This window comes from Ricinus communis, chromosome 3, assembly GCF_019578655.1.
Source record: "Ricinus communis isolate WT05 ecotype wild-type chromosome 3, ASM1957865v1, whole genome shotgun sequence".
Taxonomy (NCBI): domain Eukaryota; kingdom Viridiplantae; phylum Streptophyta; class Magnoliopsida; order Malpighiales; family Euphorbiaceae; genus Ricinus; species Ricinus communis.
The window spans coordinates 12425063-12443810 of record NC_063258.1 but is presented as its reverse complement, the minus strand read 5'-3'; the positions used below and the strand labels follow the sequence as shown (position 1 = coordinate 12443810).

General features: G+C 36.1%; 1 non-coding gene across 1 annotated transcript; it reads right to left on the bottom strand.

Moving 5' to 3' along the window:
- Window positions 1–13619: 13619 nt before the first annotated feature.
- Window positions 13620–13726, bottom strand: LOC125369698. The gene has a single exon (XR_007215374.1). It is a non-coding gene; the product is annotated as a small nucleolar RNA R71 (small nucleolar RNA).
- Window positions 13727–18748: the final 5022 nt, after the last annotated feature.

The window sequence follows — 18748 nt, the reverse complement described above, 5'->3', positions numbered from 1 at the left end:
TTTCCATTATACACACTCAATTCATTTATTTCTATACCTCAATTGTCGACGTTGGGAGATCAATTTCATTAATTGAAGGGAGGATTACACTTATTTCAACATCGATTTGAAGATCAAGACAAGATTTGGGAGCATTCAAGAGGCAAATTAGGGTTTGATATTTTGAATTGGAAAATTAGGGTTTCTCATCTAAATTGAAAAAGAAGGGTGTACATGCCTTTAATTTACTTTTCTGATTTTGATTCTTATTTTGTAATGCTTATTAGTATGAATAGCTAAATTGTTGAACCCAATTAGGGCTCCTATGTTTGTGGATTGATCTTAATGTTCTGAGATTTTGATTGTCAATTCTTGATTATTATTAATGAGAAGTCACTTTATTCATGAGATGTTGTGAATTGTGGAATTTAGATTGCTTTATGTAATTGAGAAATTCGTTTAGTAATCGAAAAACTAAATAGCAAGAATTGGTTAATAATCACTTAGAGATAAGGGTAATTGACTAGCCGGATTAAGAATTTACAAAGCTTAATAGAGGCAGGTTAGACCTTAATGCTAATCCAGTAATTGATCGTTAGGAAGAGATTCAAACTTTAGGTTATTAGGTTGAGGAATTCGGTTATCTCGAGAGGGAGACCGAATTCAGTTAGGACTTTGTCCACGGGTAATTGCAATTGATAATCAATTTAATCTCTATCTCTATAAAAATCCAATTAACTTAGGTCCCATAGGGTTTGCTTTTCCTTCGAGAGTCTTCCTAAATCCTTTCAGATAATTTGACTCTTAATTACTTGTTTGTTTATAATTAATCATAGAACAACACTCCATTGATTTCTTTAGGTTAGATAATATAATACGGTACAGTAGGTCTAGGTTCACCCTCTCTCGAGAATACAACCTTGATACTCACCATTTGTGCTAGTCTTCATCGATAGGTTCACTGCCTTAGATTATAGCTACGTAAATACCATATCACTTGCATTCATTGGTAATATTATGATTTATCCCTTGCATGCGTGGATTTACGTCTCGTCTTGCTTGAACTTAAAGCTAAGTCCTAATGCCACCGATCAAGCTTATCAATTGAGTTTCCATGACTCCTTATGCCAATCCTTGTGTCATCATGTGTCGTTGTGGCTAAAGGAATAAGGAATAATGGAGATCCCAATGGTGCAAATCCTAAATCACAATATTTGCTCGTGCCTCGATTCTCATTGTTCCCTCTTTCCTCTAAAAGATTCGTCTGCAATCATTCAGAGAATGATATCAATAATTGATTAACTAATTTTCTTTATTTGCATTCGTCTAAACATTAGATTGGTGTTTATGATTGCCGCTTCCACCCGCTTTCACTCAACAATCGTATTTATTCACTCCAAATAAGACCAAACCATCATACTAGACATTGAGGTACAAATGAAACAAACAAAATGTAGGTAAGATTTCAGATTCAATAAGGAAAGAAATCATAAGATTTTTATTCTCTTCCATATGGCTAAGCGTAAGGATCAAATAGAATGTTTATAAACACAAAGGTAGACAAAGACACAAAAGAAAGAAAGGATTTGAGCAAGTCTTCATAAGTCTGCAAAGTTCTTGAAAGAATCCATAACTTGATTTACCACAAGGTAGATAATTGAAATAATATACTCAATAGCATCAAGTATTCAGTTGCATACAGTTTTTGTAGTGTGGAAGCCTTCATTCCATAAGAAGAATAAACTAGAAGCTAAATATAAAAAAATAAAATAAAGAGAGATGAATAAACTGAAGCCAAATCAAGAACGAGAGAGAAGTTGACTGGTCAACAACTCTCGTAGTCCAAAATTTTATGAGACAGCTTAACAAAAATAAAGAGAAATTCGCATGGGCCTACCTAATAACACTCCAATCCAAATTAATTTATTATATCCATCCCAAACATCAAAGCACTTGGATTCTTGTTTATATTATGCTTTTATTAATTGAAAATAATATGATTACTCCCTAACGCGCATGAATTTATGTTCGAAAGAGATAAAAAAAAGAAACAAATAGAATGAAAACATAGCTAGGATTTCAGATCAGATAATGAAAGAAATCACTAGTTCTTTATTCTCTTCTATATGGCATACATAAGGATCAAATCAAAATGATTTAAAGATAATGGTGGATAAAGAACATAAAAGAAAGAAAGGACATAGGCGATAAGTATAGGTTCGCTAGCGCGAGTCTTCATTAGTCTACAAAGTTATTGATAGAACCCATAACTTGATTTTCTGCATTGTAGAAGACTAAAATAGTATGCTTAATAGCGTTAAATATTTAGTTGCATGCGTTTTCATAGTGCGAAGGCTCTCATTCCATAAGAAGAAGAAACTTCAAGCTAAATATGAATAAATAAATAAAGAAAGATAAATCAAGAATTGGAGAGAAGTTGACTGGTCAACAACATTCGTAGTTCCAAATTTTATGAGCCAGCCTAAAGAAAATAAGGGGAAATTTGTGTGGACCTTGGTGCGCTGCATATGCAACTACAACTAAGGCAGTAAACCTATCAATGTAGTCTAGCACAACAGCAAGTATTAAAATATCGTATCCCTCGGGAAAGTAAAATCCTAGAGTTACTACTTCGTTCTTTATTATCTAGTCTAGAATTAATGACAGATGGGTTCTAGATTTACTAATGAGTAAAAGCTAAGTTCTAAATGGAATGCGAGAATGAATGAGTAAATACAACAATCAAGATAAGAAAGCAAACCCAAAGGGGACCTAGACTAGTTGGCAATGAAACAAAAAATAACAGATTGTTGAGCCCAATTATGCTACCCGTGGACGGATTTTTAACTGAATTCGGTTTCCCTCTCGAGACAACCGAATTCCTAAACCTAAGAACCTAAAGTTGGAATCTCTTCCTAACGATTGATTATTAAGTTAGCCTTAAGCTTTAATCCACCTCTATTAGGCTTTGTTAATTCTTAATTCGGTAAATTAATTAACCTTATCTCTAAGTGAAAATTAATTTGATCTTGCAATTAAATTTCCAAACTCAAATAGAATTTCTCAATTGCTAAAAGAATTCTATGAACAGTAATTAACACATTCAATGTAAAAAACATTGAATTTAATTATTAATTGCAAAAAGAATATAGGAAGGAACTCAAACAATCCTAACAATTCAGTACTAAGCCAACATAGTAAGGAACCCCAATGGGTTCAATCAATCTAACTACACACGTTCATGTATAAGAAAAATAGAAATTCAATTATAATGAAAGAGTAAAGAAATTGAAACATAGACACCCTTTTTCTAGAATTGGATGAACAGTTCAAAGCCTTGATCTATACTGCAACTGATTTCCAAAATTGCCTCTTGATTAGCTCCAATACTCCTCCTCAATCTTCAATCCGAAATCCTAGAATCATGAATCAAGGTAGGAAGATGAAGAGTTAGAATCCTCAACTCCAACTCAAACTCCCCAGAACTCCCTCTCCTCTTTTCTGCTCATTTATACATTATGCAAATACGGGTGTGTTCCAGCCTGTGTCCCTCAACACAGGCTGTGTTGGCCTCCAAATGACAAAATGAATTGAATCGAGCAAGGCCATGTTCTAGCCCGTGTTACCAACATGAGCCGTGTTCTTACTCGTGTTAGCTAACACGGGCTGTGCTCTAGGGCGTGGTACCCTTGGAAAATGTGCTACTTTAAAATTTTTAAGCTACACAGCCTAGAATTTTTACACGGGCTCCAACACGGGCTATGTTGACTTCCCAAAACTCAACCTCACGTCAAATGCTTTTGATTCCATCCTTTTTTTCCTGAAATTGATCTAAAATTGCTCAAGCACTAATGATGGACCTATAAAATCTCCTCGAATACGAAAGGATAAAAAACACGAGTGGTCTTGGAATAAAAACACAATAAATGCTAAGAAAATGTAGAATAATATGCAAGCAAATATGTGTAGAACTATGCATATCAGGCCTATCTCATAACACTTTAGCAAAAATTACTTCATTATATGTGTCCCAAACGTCAAAACTTGTGTGTGGATTTACGTCTCCTCTTGCTTGATCATCAAGTCATGCCTTAATGTCCCCAGTTAAGCTTTTGAATTGCATTCCCATGATTCCTTATGCCAATCCTTATGTCATCAGCAGTCCTCGTGCCTTGAGGAATAAGAAATGATGAAGACCCTAATGCTGCAAATCTTGTATCGAGATATTTCATCGTGCCTTGATTCATGTCATTTCCTCTTTCCTCCAAAAGAGACGCATAAAAGAATCGAACAAAATGAGAACATAGATAGGATTATGGATCCGATAAGGAAAGAAATTACAAGTTCGTTATTCTCTTCGATACGCCTAAGTGTAATAATCAAGTTCTTTATTCTCTCTTAGTCCAAAATCTTATGAGCTAGCTTAACAAAAACAAAGGAGGGCATACCTAATAACACTGCCACCCAAACTACTTCATTATATGCATGCCAAACATCAAACACATGCATTACCACTTGAATTAATCGGAAGCAACATGAAATCTCTCTTAAGCGTGTGGATTTGCGTCTCATCATGCTTGATCATCAAGTCACGCCTCAATGCCACAAGTCAAGCTTCACAATTTTGTTCCCATGATTCCTTACACCAATCCTTGTGTCATCTAGAGTCGTCGTGCCTAAAGGAACAAGGAATATGGAGACCCCAACAGTGCTTGTACTCGATCAACTAATTTTCTTTCTTCGCTTTTGTCCAAGCATTGTATCAGTGCCTGTGACTACTACTTCCACATGCTTTCATTCAACTAATGTGACCCTTGGCAACTTATGAAAAGACCCAACATCCGGAATCAAAATTAGAATCCTAAGAAAGCAAAATATGATCTATGATGACATTGACCCAAAGATAACTTGTATCTCGAACCTTGATATAAGAATAACGGTTGACGCCACACTCAACATAAGTAGAAGGTGACTGATAAGTCTTTGTTTGAATGCCACAAGAACAAGTTCTTGATAATTTTGAAGTTCTTCCAAATAACCAAGCAAGAATAAACTCACAATAATTTTATTTCAATAATGATCAATCCCTTATGCCATTCGGCTACATAGGGTTTAAATAGATAAAAGACATAACTTAATTTTCTATTTGTATAAAGAAAATAAATGAATTAGGAATAAACTAAAGTATATCCTAAATAGATGTTTTCCTAAATAACAAAATAAGGAACTATGCTTAATTAGGGAATAATAAAAGTCTATTCTAAAAGGAAATAATAAAAGACTTCCAAAATAATAAAATAAGAAGCTTGATTGATTTAGTCAATCCTAATCAATAAAGATGTGACTAAATTAATCCAGATATATTTCTAAATAACTAAATAAGGGATGCCCATGGTTTCCTCTTTAGTGTAGATGTTCCATTAGGTCAATGAAGCACTAAAGTGGCACCTCCTAGACCTCACCTTTTTAGAAAATTAGTATGCCCCCTTCCTTTTTGAGCCTAAAGTGTGTCATGGCTTGAATAAGTCCAAAAACAAGCCCAAATGATCATGCAAGGTTTGGCCAATCTTGGTCTTAATATTTTCTTGCCTTTATCCATCATGTCACACCCCAAATCCATGAATCTTGTACATCTATATTTTCTTTCATAATTGGATATTCCACTAAGGTATTTGACATTGGCATTGCATTAATTTTCCTAAATAAGGCAAATTGATTTCTTTCAAATAATCTTGCCATACACAAAATCTCATGTAATTCAAAGGCTTTAATTATGCTTATTAGATCCGCATCATCAACACTAGTGTTTATACTCTCCAAATAAAACCAAACCATCATTCTATATAGAGACTAGAAAGAGAAGCAACATGAGACGAACAAAATGATTATATAGGTGGCATTTTTTATCCGATAACAAAAGAAATCAAAACTTGTTTATACTTTTCCATTTATGCGTAAGGATCAAATCAAATTTATTTATAATCCTTATACCATTAGGAGTCCTAGTGCCTAGTGGAACAAGTAACGATGGAGATCCCAATGTTGTAAATCTTGAATCGAAATATTTAGGCAAGCTTCGATTCTTGTCGTTCCTTCTCTCCTCCAACAAATTCGTCGGTGATTATTCTGAGAATAATATCAATACTCGATCAATTAATTTTATTTTTCGCATTGTCCAAGCATTAGATTGGTGCCTATGATTGTCGCTTCCATAAGCTTTCACTAAACACTCGTGTTTATGGTCCCCAAATAAAACCAAACCCTTATACTAGATAAAGATTAGAAAGAGAGGCATGAAAGAATGAACAAAATGAGAACATAGGTAGGATTTCACTAGTTCTTTGTTCTCTTCTATACAACTAAGCGTAAGTATCAAATATAATTGTTTTAAACACAAGAGTAGACAAAGAACAAAAAAAGAAAGGAAGGGCGTAAGTGATAAGTGAAAGTTCATTAGTGCGAGTCTTGATAAGTTTGAAAAGCTCTTGAAAGAACCCACAACATGATATCCTACAATGTAGAAAACTTAAATAATATGCTCACGAGCCTCAAGTATTCGGTTACATGTAGTTTTTATAGTGCGAAAGTGCTCATTCCATTAAAAAAAGAAACTGGAAGGTAAGTATGAATAAATAAATATAGAAAGATGAAAAAACTAAATTCAAATCAAGAACTAGATAGTAGTTGATTGGTCAACAACTCTTGTATACCAAATTCGGGGAGCCAGCTCAACGAAAATAATTGAGAATTCACATCGGCAACCTAATAACACTTCGACCCAAATTAATTCATTATATGCATCTTAAACATAAAAGCATTTACATTGCTGCTTGTATTATGTTTGGATTAATAAAAAAACACCATGATTTCTCCCTTACACAAATGGATTTATGTCTCGTCTTACTTGATTATCGAGCTAAGCCCCAATGTCACTGGTTAAGCTTATGAATTGTGTTCCACTGATCCCTTACCGCAATCCTTGTGTCATCATGGAGCTTTCCTGCCTATAGAAATATGGAATGATGATGCAATTCTTGAATTAGAATATTTGGGCGTGCCTCGATTCACGTTGTTCCCTCTCTCTTACAAAAGATTCGTTCGAAATCATTTAAATGGTAGCAATACTCGATCAACTAATTTTCTTTCTTCTCATTTATCCAAGCATTAAATTGGGTCCTATAATAGTTGCTTTCACATGCTTTAACTCAACACTCCTATTTATGCTCACCAAATAAAACCAAATAATCATACAAGACATAGATTAGAAAGAGACAAACAAAAGAAACCAACATTAAGAAAATAAGTAAGACTTTAGATCCGATAAGAAAAGAGATTACAAGTTCTTCATTCTCTTCCTGGCTAAGCGTAAGGATCAAATCAAAGTGATTTAAACATAAGGGTAGTCAAAGAACAAAAAGGAAAGGAAGGACGTGAGCGATAAGTCTAGGTTTGCTAGTGTGGGTCTTCATAAGTCTGCAAAGTTCTTGAAAGAACTCATAACCTTAATTCTCTACAAGGTAGAAAACCAAGATAATATTCTCACTAGCCTCATCTATTCAGTTGCATGCGGTTTTCATAGTTCGAAAGCCCTCATTCCATAAGAAGAAGAAACTAGAAGCTAAATATGAATAAATAAATAAAGAAAGATGAATAAACCAAAGTCAAATTAAGAATTAAAGATGAGTTGAGTGGCCAACAACTCTCGTAGTCCTGAATTTTATGAGCCAACTTAATGAAAATAAAGGAAAATTCATGTGGGCCTGCCTAATCACACTCCGACTCAAATTACATTATTACATGTGTCCTAAAGATCAAAATGTTTGCATTCCCACTTGTATTAATCGAAAGTAATATGGTTTCTCTTTTATGCGCATTGATTTGCATGTCATATTGCTTGATCATCAAGTAATCCTCCAATGCTACTGGTCAAGATTATTAATTGCATTCCCATGATTCCTTAACAAAAATAATGAAAAATCTGTGTGCGCATACCTAATAACACTCTGGCCCAATATACTTCATTAAATGCCTTCCAAACATCAAAACATGCTCACTCACTCTGGGATTAATTGAAAGTAACATGATTTCTCCTTTATATGTGTGGATTTATGCCTCATCTTGCTTGATGTTCAAGCTAAGCCCTAATGCCACCGGACAAGCTTGTCAATTATGTTCTGATGATCCTTTATGCCAATCCTTGTGTCATCATGTAGTCCTTGTGCCTAAGAGGAACAAGGAATGACAGAGATCCCAATGGTACAAACCCCGCATCAGAATATTTAGGTGTGCCTCGATTCACGCTGTTCCTTCTCTTTTTTAAAAGATTTATCCATAATAATTCTGAGAATTATATCCATACTTGATTAGCTAATTTTTTTCTTTGCATTCATCCAAGTATAGGATCAGTGCCTATGATTGTCACTTTCGTGAGCTTTCTTTTAATAGTTGTATTTATGCTCCCTAAATAAAACTAAACCATCGTACCAAATAAAGAGGAGTTGACTGGTCAACAACTCCGGTTGTCCTAAGTTCTGCAAAGTTTTCGGAAGAAACCATAACTTGATTTTTCAAAAGGTAGAAAACTGATATAATATGCTCACTAGCCTCAACTATTCTGTTGCATGGGGTTTTTATAGTGCACAAGTCCTCATTCCATAAGAAGAAGAAACTAGATGTTAAATATGAATAAATAAATATAGAAAGATAAATAAACTATGATCAAATCAAGAACTAGAAAAGAGGTGATTGGTCAATAACTCTCGTAGTCCTAAATTTTTTATGAGTATGCTTAATAATATCAAGAAATAATTCGCATGGGTATACCTAATAACTCTTCAGCCTAAATTACATCACTACATACATCCCAAACATCGTAACACGTGCATTCCCATTTGGATTGATCAAAAGCAACATGATTTCTACTTTATGCGTATGGATTTACATCTCCTCCTGTAAGATAATTAAGTCACTCTCCAATGCTACTGGTCAAACTTGTCAATCGCCTTCCTACGATCCCATACGCCAATCCTTGATATGGAACCTCTATGGATAAACTTGAGAACCCTATTTGAATTGTAGGCCCCCAACACATTAACATGAAGTTCTTGAAAAAATTCGTATCTTGATTTTCCACAAGGTAGAAAACTAAAATAATATGCTCAGTAGCCTCAAGTATTCGGTTGCATGTGATTTTTATAGCGTGAAAGCCCTCATTCCATAAGAAGAAGAAACTATAAGCTAAATATGAAAAAAACAAATAAAGAAAGATGAATAAACTGAAGTCAAATAAAAAATGAGAGAGGAGTTGACTGGTCAACAACTCTCGTAGTCCCAAATTTTATGAGCCAGCTTAACAATAATAAAGGAAAATTCGCGTGGGCATACCTAATAACACTCCAATCCAAATGAATTCAATATATTCATCCCAAATATCAGAGCACTTGCATTTCCGCTTGTATTATACTTAGATTAATTGCAAATAACATGATTACTCTTTTATGCGTATGGATTTATGTCTCGAAAGAGACAGAAAAAGAAATAAACAAAAATGAGAACATAGCTAGGATTTCATATCTAATAAGGAAAGAAATCACTAGTTCTTTATTCTCTTCTATATGGCATACATAAGGATCGAATCAAAATGATTTAAAGACAATGGTAGATAAAGCACACAAAAGAAAGAAAGGATGTGGGCGATAAGGAACGATAGATCCCAATGGTGCAAATCTTGAATCAAAATATTTGGGCGTCCCTTAATTCTCGTTGCTCCCTCTCTTCCAAAAGAGTCATCCACGGTCATTGTAAGAATGATATCAATACTCTATCAGCTAATTTTCTTTCTTTGCATTGGTCCAAGCATTGGATCGGTACTTGTGATTGCCGCTTCAATGAGCATTTTCACTCAACACTCGTGTTTATGCTCCCCAAATAAAACCAAACCCTCATACTAGACAAAGATTAGAAAGAGAGGCACAAAAGAGATGAACAAAATGAGAACATAGGTAGGATTTTAGATCCGATAAGGAAAAAAATCACAAGTTCTTTGTTCTCTTTCGTACGGCTAAGCGTAAGGATTAAATCAAATTGATTTAAACACAATGATAGACAAAGAACACAAAAAGAATGAAACACGTAAGTGATAAGTCAAAGTTCACTAGCGCGAGTCTTCATAAGTCCGAAAAGCTCTTGAAAGAACCCACAACTTGATTTCCTGAAATGTAGAAAACTAAAATAATATGCTCATAATATGCATAGTTTTACACATATTTGCTGACCTCTTACCACATACTTTCTTAGCATTTATTGTATTTTCATTCCAAGATCACTCGTGTTTTGTGTCCTTTCATGTTTCAAGAGATTTTATAGGTCCATCATCAGTGCTTTAGAAATTTTAGATCAATTTCGGGCTAAAATGGATGAAATCAGAAGCTTTTGACCTTGGGTTGTCTTTTGAGACGTCAATATGGCCCGTGTTGGAGCCCGTGCAGAAATTTCAAGTCGTGTAGCTTAAGCACTTTGAAGCAACATGTTTATCGAGGGTACCAAGCCCTAAAGCACAACCTGTGTTGGTTAACACGGGCAAGAACACGGCCATGCTCGATTCAGTTCATTTTGTCAATTGGAGTCCAACACAGCCCGTGTTGAGGGACATGGGGTAGAATACACCCGTATTTGTGCAATGAATAAAAGGAACGAGCCAAAAAGAGAAAAGAGAGTTCCGGATTGGTGATTTTGACTTTTGATCTTCCATTGTAATTTTGCTAGACGTGTTGTCAAGCATTTTAGGGGGCTTCCAAGAAACTGATTCCACCTTGGAACATCAGATTCGTGATCTAGGTTTTCGATTGAAGGTTAAGGAGGAGTTTTGGAGCAAATCAAGAAGCAATTCTAGAGATCAACCTTAGTGTAGATAAAGACTTTGAGCTGTTCATCCAATTCTAGGAAAAGGATGTATATTTTATGATTTCTTTATTCTTTCATTATAATTGAATTCATATTTGCTTTAGACATGAACATGTATAGCTAGATTGGTTGAACGAATTAGGGTTCCTTACTATGTTGGCTTTGTACTGAATTGTTGAGATTGGTTGAGCTTCCTTTCTTGTATTCTTTTTGCAATTAATAATTAAATCCAGTTCTATTTACATCGAATATGTTGATTACTGTTCATAGAATTCTTTTAGCAATTGAGAAATTCTAATTGAGTTTGGAAACTAAATCGCAAGATTAGGTTAATTTTCACTTAGAGATAAGATTGATTAATTTGCAGGATTAAGAATTAACAAAGCTTAATAGAGGCGGATTAAAGCTTAAGGCTAAATTAATAATCAATAGTTAGGAAGAGATTCCAACTTTAGGTTCTTAATTTTAGGAATTGGGTTGTCTCGAGAGGGAAACGAAATTCAGTTAAGAATTCATCAATGGGTAACATAATCGTACTCAACAATCTGTTACCTTTTGTTTGATTGACAACTAGTCTAGGTCCTATTTAGGTTTGCTTTCTTATCTTAATTGGTCTATTAACTCATTCATTTTCGCATTCCATTTAGAACTTAGCTTTTAGTCATTAGTAAATCTATAAACCATCCGTCATTAATTTTAGGCTAGATAACAAAGAATGAAATATTTTAATACTTGCCATTATGATAGGCTACATTGATAGGTTCACTGCCTTAGTTGTAGTTGCATATGTAACGCATCAAGTTTTTGGCGTCATTGTTGGGGAATCTTTATTTGAAAACTAGAGTGAAATTTTCTATTTGTTACTTTAGCCATTTTTCTTTTCTGTTTTTGACATTTACTTTTGATTCATTTATCCATTTATTTATTTGCTTAGTTTGTTGCTGCCTTGTTCATTTTAGGTAGTCTATGACCTCCCTTGCCCGTTGCACTGGCCGTGGCACGGGCTATGGCTCTTCTGCCTATAAGTAGGCACACACAAAATGAGACAGGGTTCCGCTTATGATTTCTGGACTTCTCTACACACGCGACCCCTCACTTCTACACCTCTGTTCTTAACATTTTGGGAGAGTAACGTCAATTCAGAGGATTGATTTGGGAGATTCAAGCAAAAATTGAAGGTTCTAGATGATTGATCTAGACATCCGAGATCCATACTTGAGGCTGGTTTCAGAGTTGGTGCTTGCGACATTTCCACTCCGATTCGAGAGAAGAGAGGCTACATGTTCCATTTCCGTTTCTGTTGTTTTCTTCCTTTTGTATTTGTTTCTTTCATTATGAGTAGCTAGGGTTGCCGAACCCATTGGGGTTCACCTTTGTTGATGGATTATGCTTAATTATTAGATTTTTATTTGTCATTCTTGTAATCTTCTTGCTGTTTAGTAATAAAGTTTGATTCAGTTAATTTGAGACGTTGAATTAATTATCTTTTGGGTTGTTTCTTGACATTGAGAAATGCTTATTACAACTGGAAATTGAATAGTAAGAAGTGGTAGTTAACACTTAGAGATAAGGTTAATTCACTCGCCGGATTAAGAATTAACAACTCTTAATAGATCTAAATCACGCTTAATGCTAATCTGTAATAATTTGATAGGAAGAGATGCCATTAGGTTAGTGCAGGTTTAGAAACTCGGTGAGCTCGAGAGAGGAGCCGAGTTTGATTCAGGATTTAGGCACGGGTAGCAAGATTGGTAATTAATAAAATCAACCTTAGAATTCCATCACTTAGGTCCCCTTCGGGTTTGCTTCTTTTGTTACAGTTGTCTTTTGATTGTCAGTTGCTGTTTGTTCCTTTATTTGCATTCATAATCATTAGTTAATTAATTTAGACTTCTCACACCTTATTTCATACTAGATAACATAGCGAGCAGTAGTAACTTTAGGTTCACCAGATCTCCAAGGATACGACCTTGATACTCACTAGTGCTAGGCTGCATCGATAGGTTCACTGCCTTAGGTATAGGTTGCATCAGTAGCCCATCAAGTTTTTGGCGCCGTTGCCGGGGAACTATAACGGTGAACTAAAGTGAATTGTTTTTGTGTTACTTTAGTCATTGTTTGTTTATTTATTTATTCTTTATTCTTTATTCTATTGTTTTCGTTGATTGGTGGTTGTTTGGTTATCAGTTTTAGGTAGTTTATGACTAGGAGCTCTAACCCTGATCCCATAGAACCCTTATCTGACCCGGAGCGCTCTCTCAAATTATTGAGATGAAGTTTGTAGGCAGTTGAGGAGGAGGATGGAGTTGCAGTTCAGGTTCAGGGAGTTGACGTGATGGAGAACCACAACCCCCAGGCCGATGACGATCAAAGGATGATGTACGAGTTTGCTTGACCATCTTTGGATGGGATGAAAACTAGTATAGTTAGACCTGCTGTAGTAGCCAACAATTTTAAAATAAAAGCCAATGTTATCCAGATGATTCAGCAGAGCGTGCAGTTTGGAGGACTGCCCAGCAAGGATACCAATGCTCGTATCTCCAACTTTTTTGGAGATTCATGAGACATTCAAGATAAATGGAACAACCGATGACGCCATTCGGCTAAGATTGTTTCCATTTTTCTTGAGGGACAGAGTCAAGAGATGGTTGCAATCTCTTCCACCGTAGACAATTACTATCTGGAAGTCGTTGGCCGAAAAAATTTTATATAACTATTTTCCTCCCGCTAAAACTGCTAAACTTAGAAATGACATATCTTCTTTTGTGCAGTTTGATGATGAAAGCATGTACGATGCATTGGAGAGGTTTAAGGACCTGTAGAGATGCTGCCCACATCATGGATTGCCAGTGTGGATTAGACCTGTTCATGGGCCGGGCTTAATCGGGCCTGACTTGATTTTGGACAAGCCCGAGCCCGCCCAGGCCCGAGAATTTTTTGATATATCTAAGCCCAAGCCCGAGCACGAAACTTTTTGAAAAGCCCGGCCCGGCCTGACCAATTATTAAATCTGTCCCAAATTGTAGTTATATTTAGATTTAGGGTTTTGTTTTGATTAATATATTATTAATAACAATAAAACTATAAATAGAAATAATAGGTAGCTAAGTGGTATTGGCACTTAATTATAAGTTAAAGGTCACAGGTTCGAATGCTAGGTATGACATTTCTTTTTTTTTACTAACTAAACTAGACATCGGGCCGGGCCGGGCCGGGCTTGGGTTTTTATATAAATCCTAAGCCCGGCCTGAGAATTACGGGCTTTTTATGGGTTCGAGCTGGGCCGGGCTTGTACTAAAAAATTATTGTCCAAGCCCGGCTCGAAAAGTGCAGGCCTGGGGGGGCCGGGCGGGTATCCAGGCCCATGAACAGGTCTAGTGTGGATGCAGGTTCAGACTTTCTACAACTGGTTGAACCTTACGACGAGGCAGATGGTGGATGCTACAGTAGGTGGGGCGCTAAACAGTAAGATGCCCGAGCAAGCTCAAAACTTGATAGAGGAAATGGCCATGAACAATTATCAGTAGTAATCCTCTAGGAGCCGACCAGGAAGACAAGGAGTGGTCAACCAAGTGGATTACACAGCATCTTGGCAGCTCAGCTAGAGCTTCTAGCCAAGAAGATTAACCAACTTCAGATGCCGGTTCATGCAGTGAATGTTGGCTGCGAGTTTTGTGGTGGCCCGTACTACAGTGCAAACTGTACTACGGGAGGTATGTTTGCTTCATCTTCCTTTACTTTTCCATCTGTTTCTGCTGTGTCTTCTGATGTTGAGCAGGTTGATTATATTGGGAATTCCCCAAGGTAGCAGAATGACCCTTACAGCAACACATAGAACCCTGGGTGGCGCAATCATCCTAACTTCAGTTGGAGGAACAATAATGCTCAGGGTCCACCTGGTTTTCAGAGACTTCATCAGCAGCCACAGCAACAGCCAGCTGGGCCTGCACAAGCTCCTCCTCCACTAGAAAAGAAATCAAATTTAGAGGAGCTTATAATGAGGTTTGTGACGTTTACGGAGATAAGGTTCCAGCAAACTGATAGTGCACTGAGGAATCAGCAGGCCTCGATTCATAACTTGGAGAACCAGATTTGCCAAATTTCTAAGATGTTTTCTGAGAGGCAACAAGGAGTGCTCCCTAGCACCACTGAGTCTAACCCGAGGGAGCACGTGAACACCATCACTTTGCGTTCAGGTAAGTTAGTTTCAGCTCCTTCTAAACTTGTTTTTCACGACTCCACTATTGATGTGCAGGTTAAGGTGAGCAGTAAGGTTAAGGAACCTGAGGGACAAAAGGTGAAATTAATTCCAGTCAGGGAATATCAACCTAAGATTCCTTATCCTGCTAGAGTCAAACAAGCATAAGCGTAAGAGCAGTTCAGTAAGTTTTTAGATATTTTTAGACAACTGCATAATAACTTGCCTTTTATTGATGCATTGGAGTGGATGCCGAAGTATGCCAAGTTCTTAAGGGACATACTTAGCAGAAAAAGCAAGTTGGAGGAGGTAGCCTATGTTCAGCTTAACAAGTGCTCAGCAATGTTTCAAAGCGAGCTACTAGAGAAACGTCACGATCTAGGGAGTTTCACTATTCCTTGCACTTTAGGTAATTTGTGTGTTGATAATGCATTAGCTGATTTGGGGGCTAGCATAAATGTCATGCCCATTAGTTTATTCAATAAGCTAGGTTTGGGGGAGGCAAAACCCACTAGGATGTGCATTCAATTAGCTGACCGCTCTGTTAAGCTTCCTAAGGGGATTATGGAGAATGTGCTAGTCAAGGTACATAAGTTCATATTTGCTGTGGACTTTGTGGTTCTGAATATGGATAATGAGCATGGTGTACCGTTGACTTTGGGGAGACCTTTCCTTGCCGCAGCTAGTGCTAAATTAGATGTATTTGAGGGAAAGTTAGAACTTAATGTAGGGGATGACTATGTTACTTTTAGTTTACCCCCATTTGATAGTTCTCCTACCAACCATGTTCATGCCATTTGTAGTGTTGATGGAATTGGTCCTGCATGTAACAAGCAACTACAGGATGTACAAATGGATGATGCTATACATGTTTCTTTCCCTGTTGATATGTGTTATTCATCTGAAGAAAACAACTTGTATCAATTTGAGACTTTGTGCTATGATACACCCGAGAACGGTAGTTGCAAGTTTGTTTATGACAGTACACTTAGCCAGAATTCAGAGTGGATGAATGGGCATCCCAACTTGGTGCGGAGAGCACCTCCTTGGTCATCTACCGCACACATCGGACCTTCTCTTTGCGCTTATATGCCTTAGGCCCCAACTTACATTAAGCCCACCTTCTCAATTCGCCCGCGATGCAGGAACGCTGCTGCAGAGTCCAACTAGACGACTCGAACAAAAAGAAGCACCTTCAGGAGGCATTCCCGAATCTATTTATGCTTTTTGAATTTTTGAACATCTTTTATTTATGTAGTTATTTTTTTTAGTTAGATATTTTAGTTTGTTTTTGGTTTGTTTTATTTTGAGATGGTTTTATTTTATTGAACCTTTTACTAGATGTTGCTTGGAATGTGTTTATTCTTGAGTTTTGCAGGAGTTAGCCTACTCGATGCTCATACGTAATTTTGAAGACTAACATATTTTGGAGTGTTAAAGCACACATCAAGGGCAGTATCCAATAGACTTTCTAGTTTTTATCTCTTTCTGTTGTCTTGTTTTTCTTTTAATTTCCTAGTTTTTTTTTATTGAATCCCATAATTTGCTTCTTTATGCGTATTATTTTTTGGAATGCCTACCTTATTTCACACTGAGGATAGTGTTTCTCTCAAGTGTTGGGTAGGTACCTTAGTTTTGTGCAGGTACCAATTTTGTTTCTGCTGTTTTCATTTTGCTTTCATTTCCCTTATTGATTGAGTCTATTCATTTTTACTGTCCTTATCTTGAGTTTTGTTTTAATCATGTAGTTGATGATTTTTTCTCTTTTGAATGGATACCCTTATAGTTTTTTTTCGAATATTGTTGAAAGAAGGCAGTGAACGAATCTCTTAATTTCTATCAAGCCCGGTAAAACTGGTGTTTTTCCTTAATTCTTTTCATTTTACTTTATCTTGGATATAGCACACTGTTAATATTGATGCTTATTATATTGTTTGATTGTTTAAACTTTGGTTTGAGAATTCATGTAATTTTATCCCACTCAAATGGTGAGGCTTTTATGCTCCTTCTATTTTTAATTAGTGAGCATTGTGTATAATTTTTTTTTCTAGAACTTGCTTTGTGATGACTTTTGAGATTAAATGAATTTTTGATAGTCATGAGATGATTTGGGCACTTAGGAATTACACAATTTGGCCAAAAGCCTAACCTTGTTTTTCCCTTAGTGAACCCATTTTGAGCCTTAGCCTTTTTCTGTCATTGTAATTTACCTTTGACAATCATTTTATCACTTCTATTCATTCTACCATTCTTTCTACCATTGTTGCTGAAAATTATGTACGTTTATGTTGCATTTCATTTTGGATCAATTTGCATATATTCACTAAGTTACTAGATTTTTTGTAGATGCTCCCTTTAATCCAAAATTTTTATTGAGCATTGTATTACTTCATCCTGCATTATCTGTTATTGCAAGAGTATTTAAAAAAATAAATAAAATAAATATAAATAATAAAAATAAATATAAATATAATATATATATATGTATAATTTTCTTTTAGTTCATTTCGAGCATCGTCTTATTATTGACGCAACTTAGTGTTCAATTTTGGTACAACATTTGATTCGTGGCTATTTTCTTGCATTACCTGCATAATTTTCCAGCAGCTTTTAGCTTATTTTCCATATTTCTCCATACCCTACCTTAACCCCATTACAACCTGGCTCAAGACCCTTTGATCATGTTTATTGATTATTTCACAGTAATGGAGATTGGATCTATAAGCAAGCTTATGGTAAGCACCTTTTTCTATATTGTTGCATTGAAAGCTTGACGATATTCATTCACCTATATACACTTGTGTGTTTTGAGTGACATCTTGTAAGGCATGATTCTTAAATTCTCAATTTGGATGGTTGATCAGTTTAATTTTAGCAGCTTTATCAACTTTTCTTTCTTTCTCAAGGAATTAATGATTTGGGGATTTTGAGGAAATTCTTCACAGAGGTTTGAGACTTGTTTTGAGCTAACCTCCTGCAAAGTATTTGATTGAGTTTTTTGGTATTTGTTTGAGGAGTGAGTTGTTGATTGCTTGAGGACAAGAAAATGCTTAAGTGTGGGTTAGTTTGATGTAAATGATTCTATGTATATTTATTGACTGTTTATCAGTCGTTTATTCATGTATTTGAGTCATATTTATTCCTGTTTGATCGCACTTTGGTATGTTTTTGAGTTTTTCAGGTTTTTCGACTCCTTGATGGGAAACTGATTGATTTTCGGGTAGAAACCAAGCTATGCGGATGATTTACGCATATTAGATGTTTATCAGATTTGATTCCTTGATTGGCGCGCAATTCGAGGCTTTTACAAGGGCAGTTGCACGGCCTTGCACATTTGCACAGGCCGTGCATATTGCACGGCCTCCCTTGCCCATTGCACGTGCCGTGCATATTTGCACGGGCTGTGGCATGGGCTATGGCTCTTCTGCCTATAAGTAGGCGCACGCAAAATGAGACAGGGTTCCGCTTCTAATTTCTAGACTTCTCTACGCGCGCGACCCCTCACTTCTACACCTCTATTCTTCACATTTTGAGAGACCAAAGTCATTTCAGAGGACTAGTTTTAGAGATTCAAGCAAAGATTGAAGGTTCTAGATGAATGACCGAGACATCTGAGATCCATACTTAAGGCTGCTTTCAGAGTTGGTGCTTGCAACATTTCCACTCTGA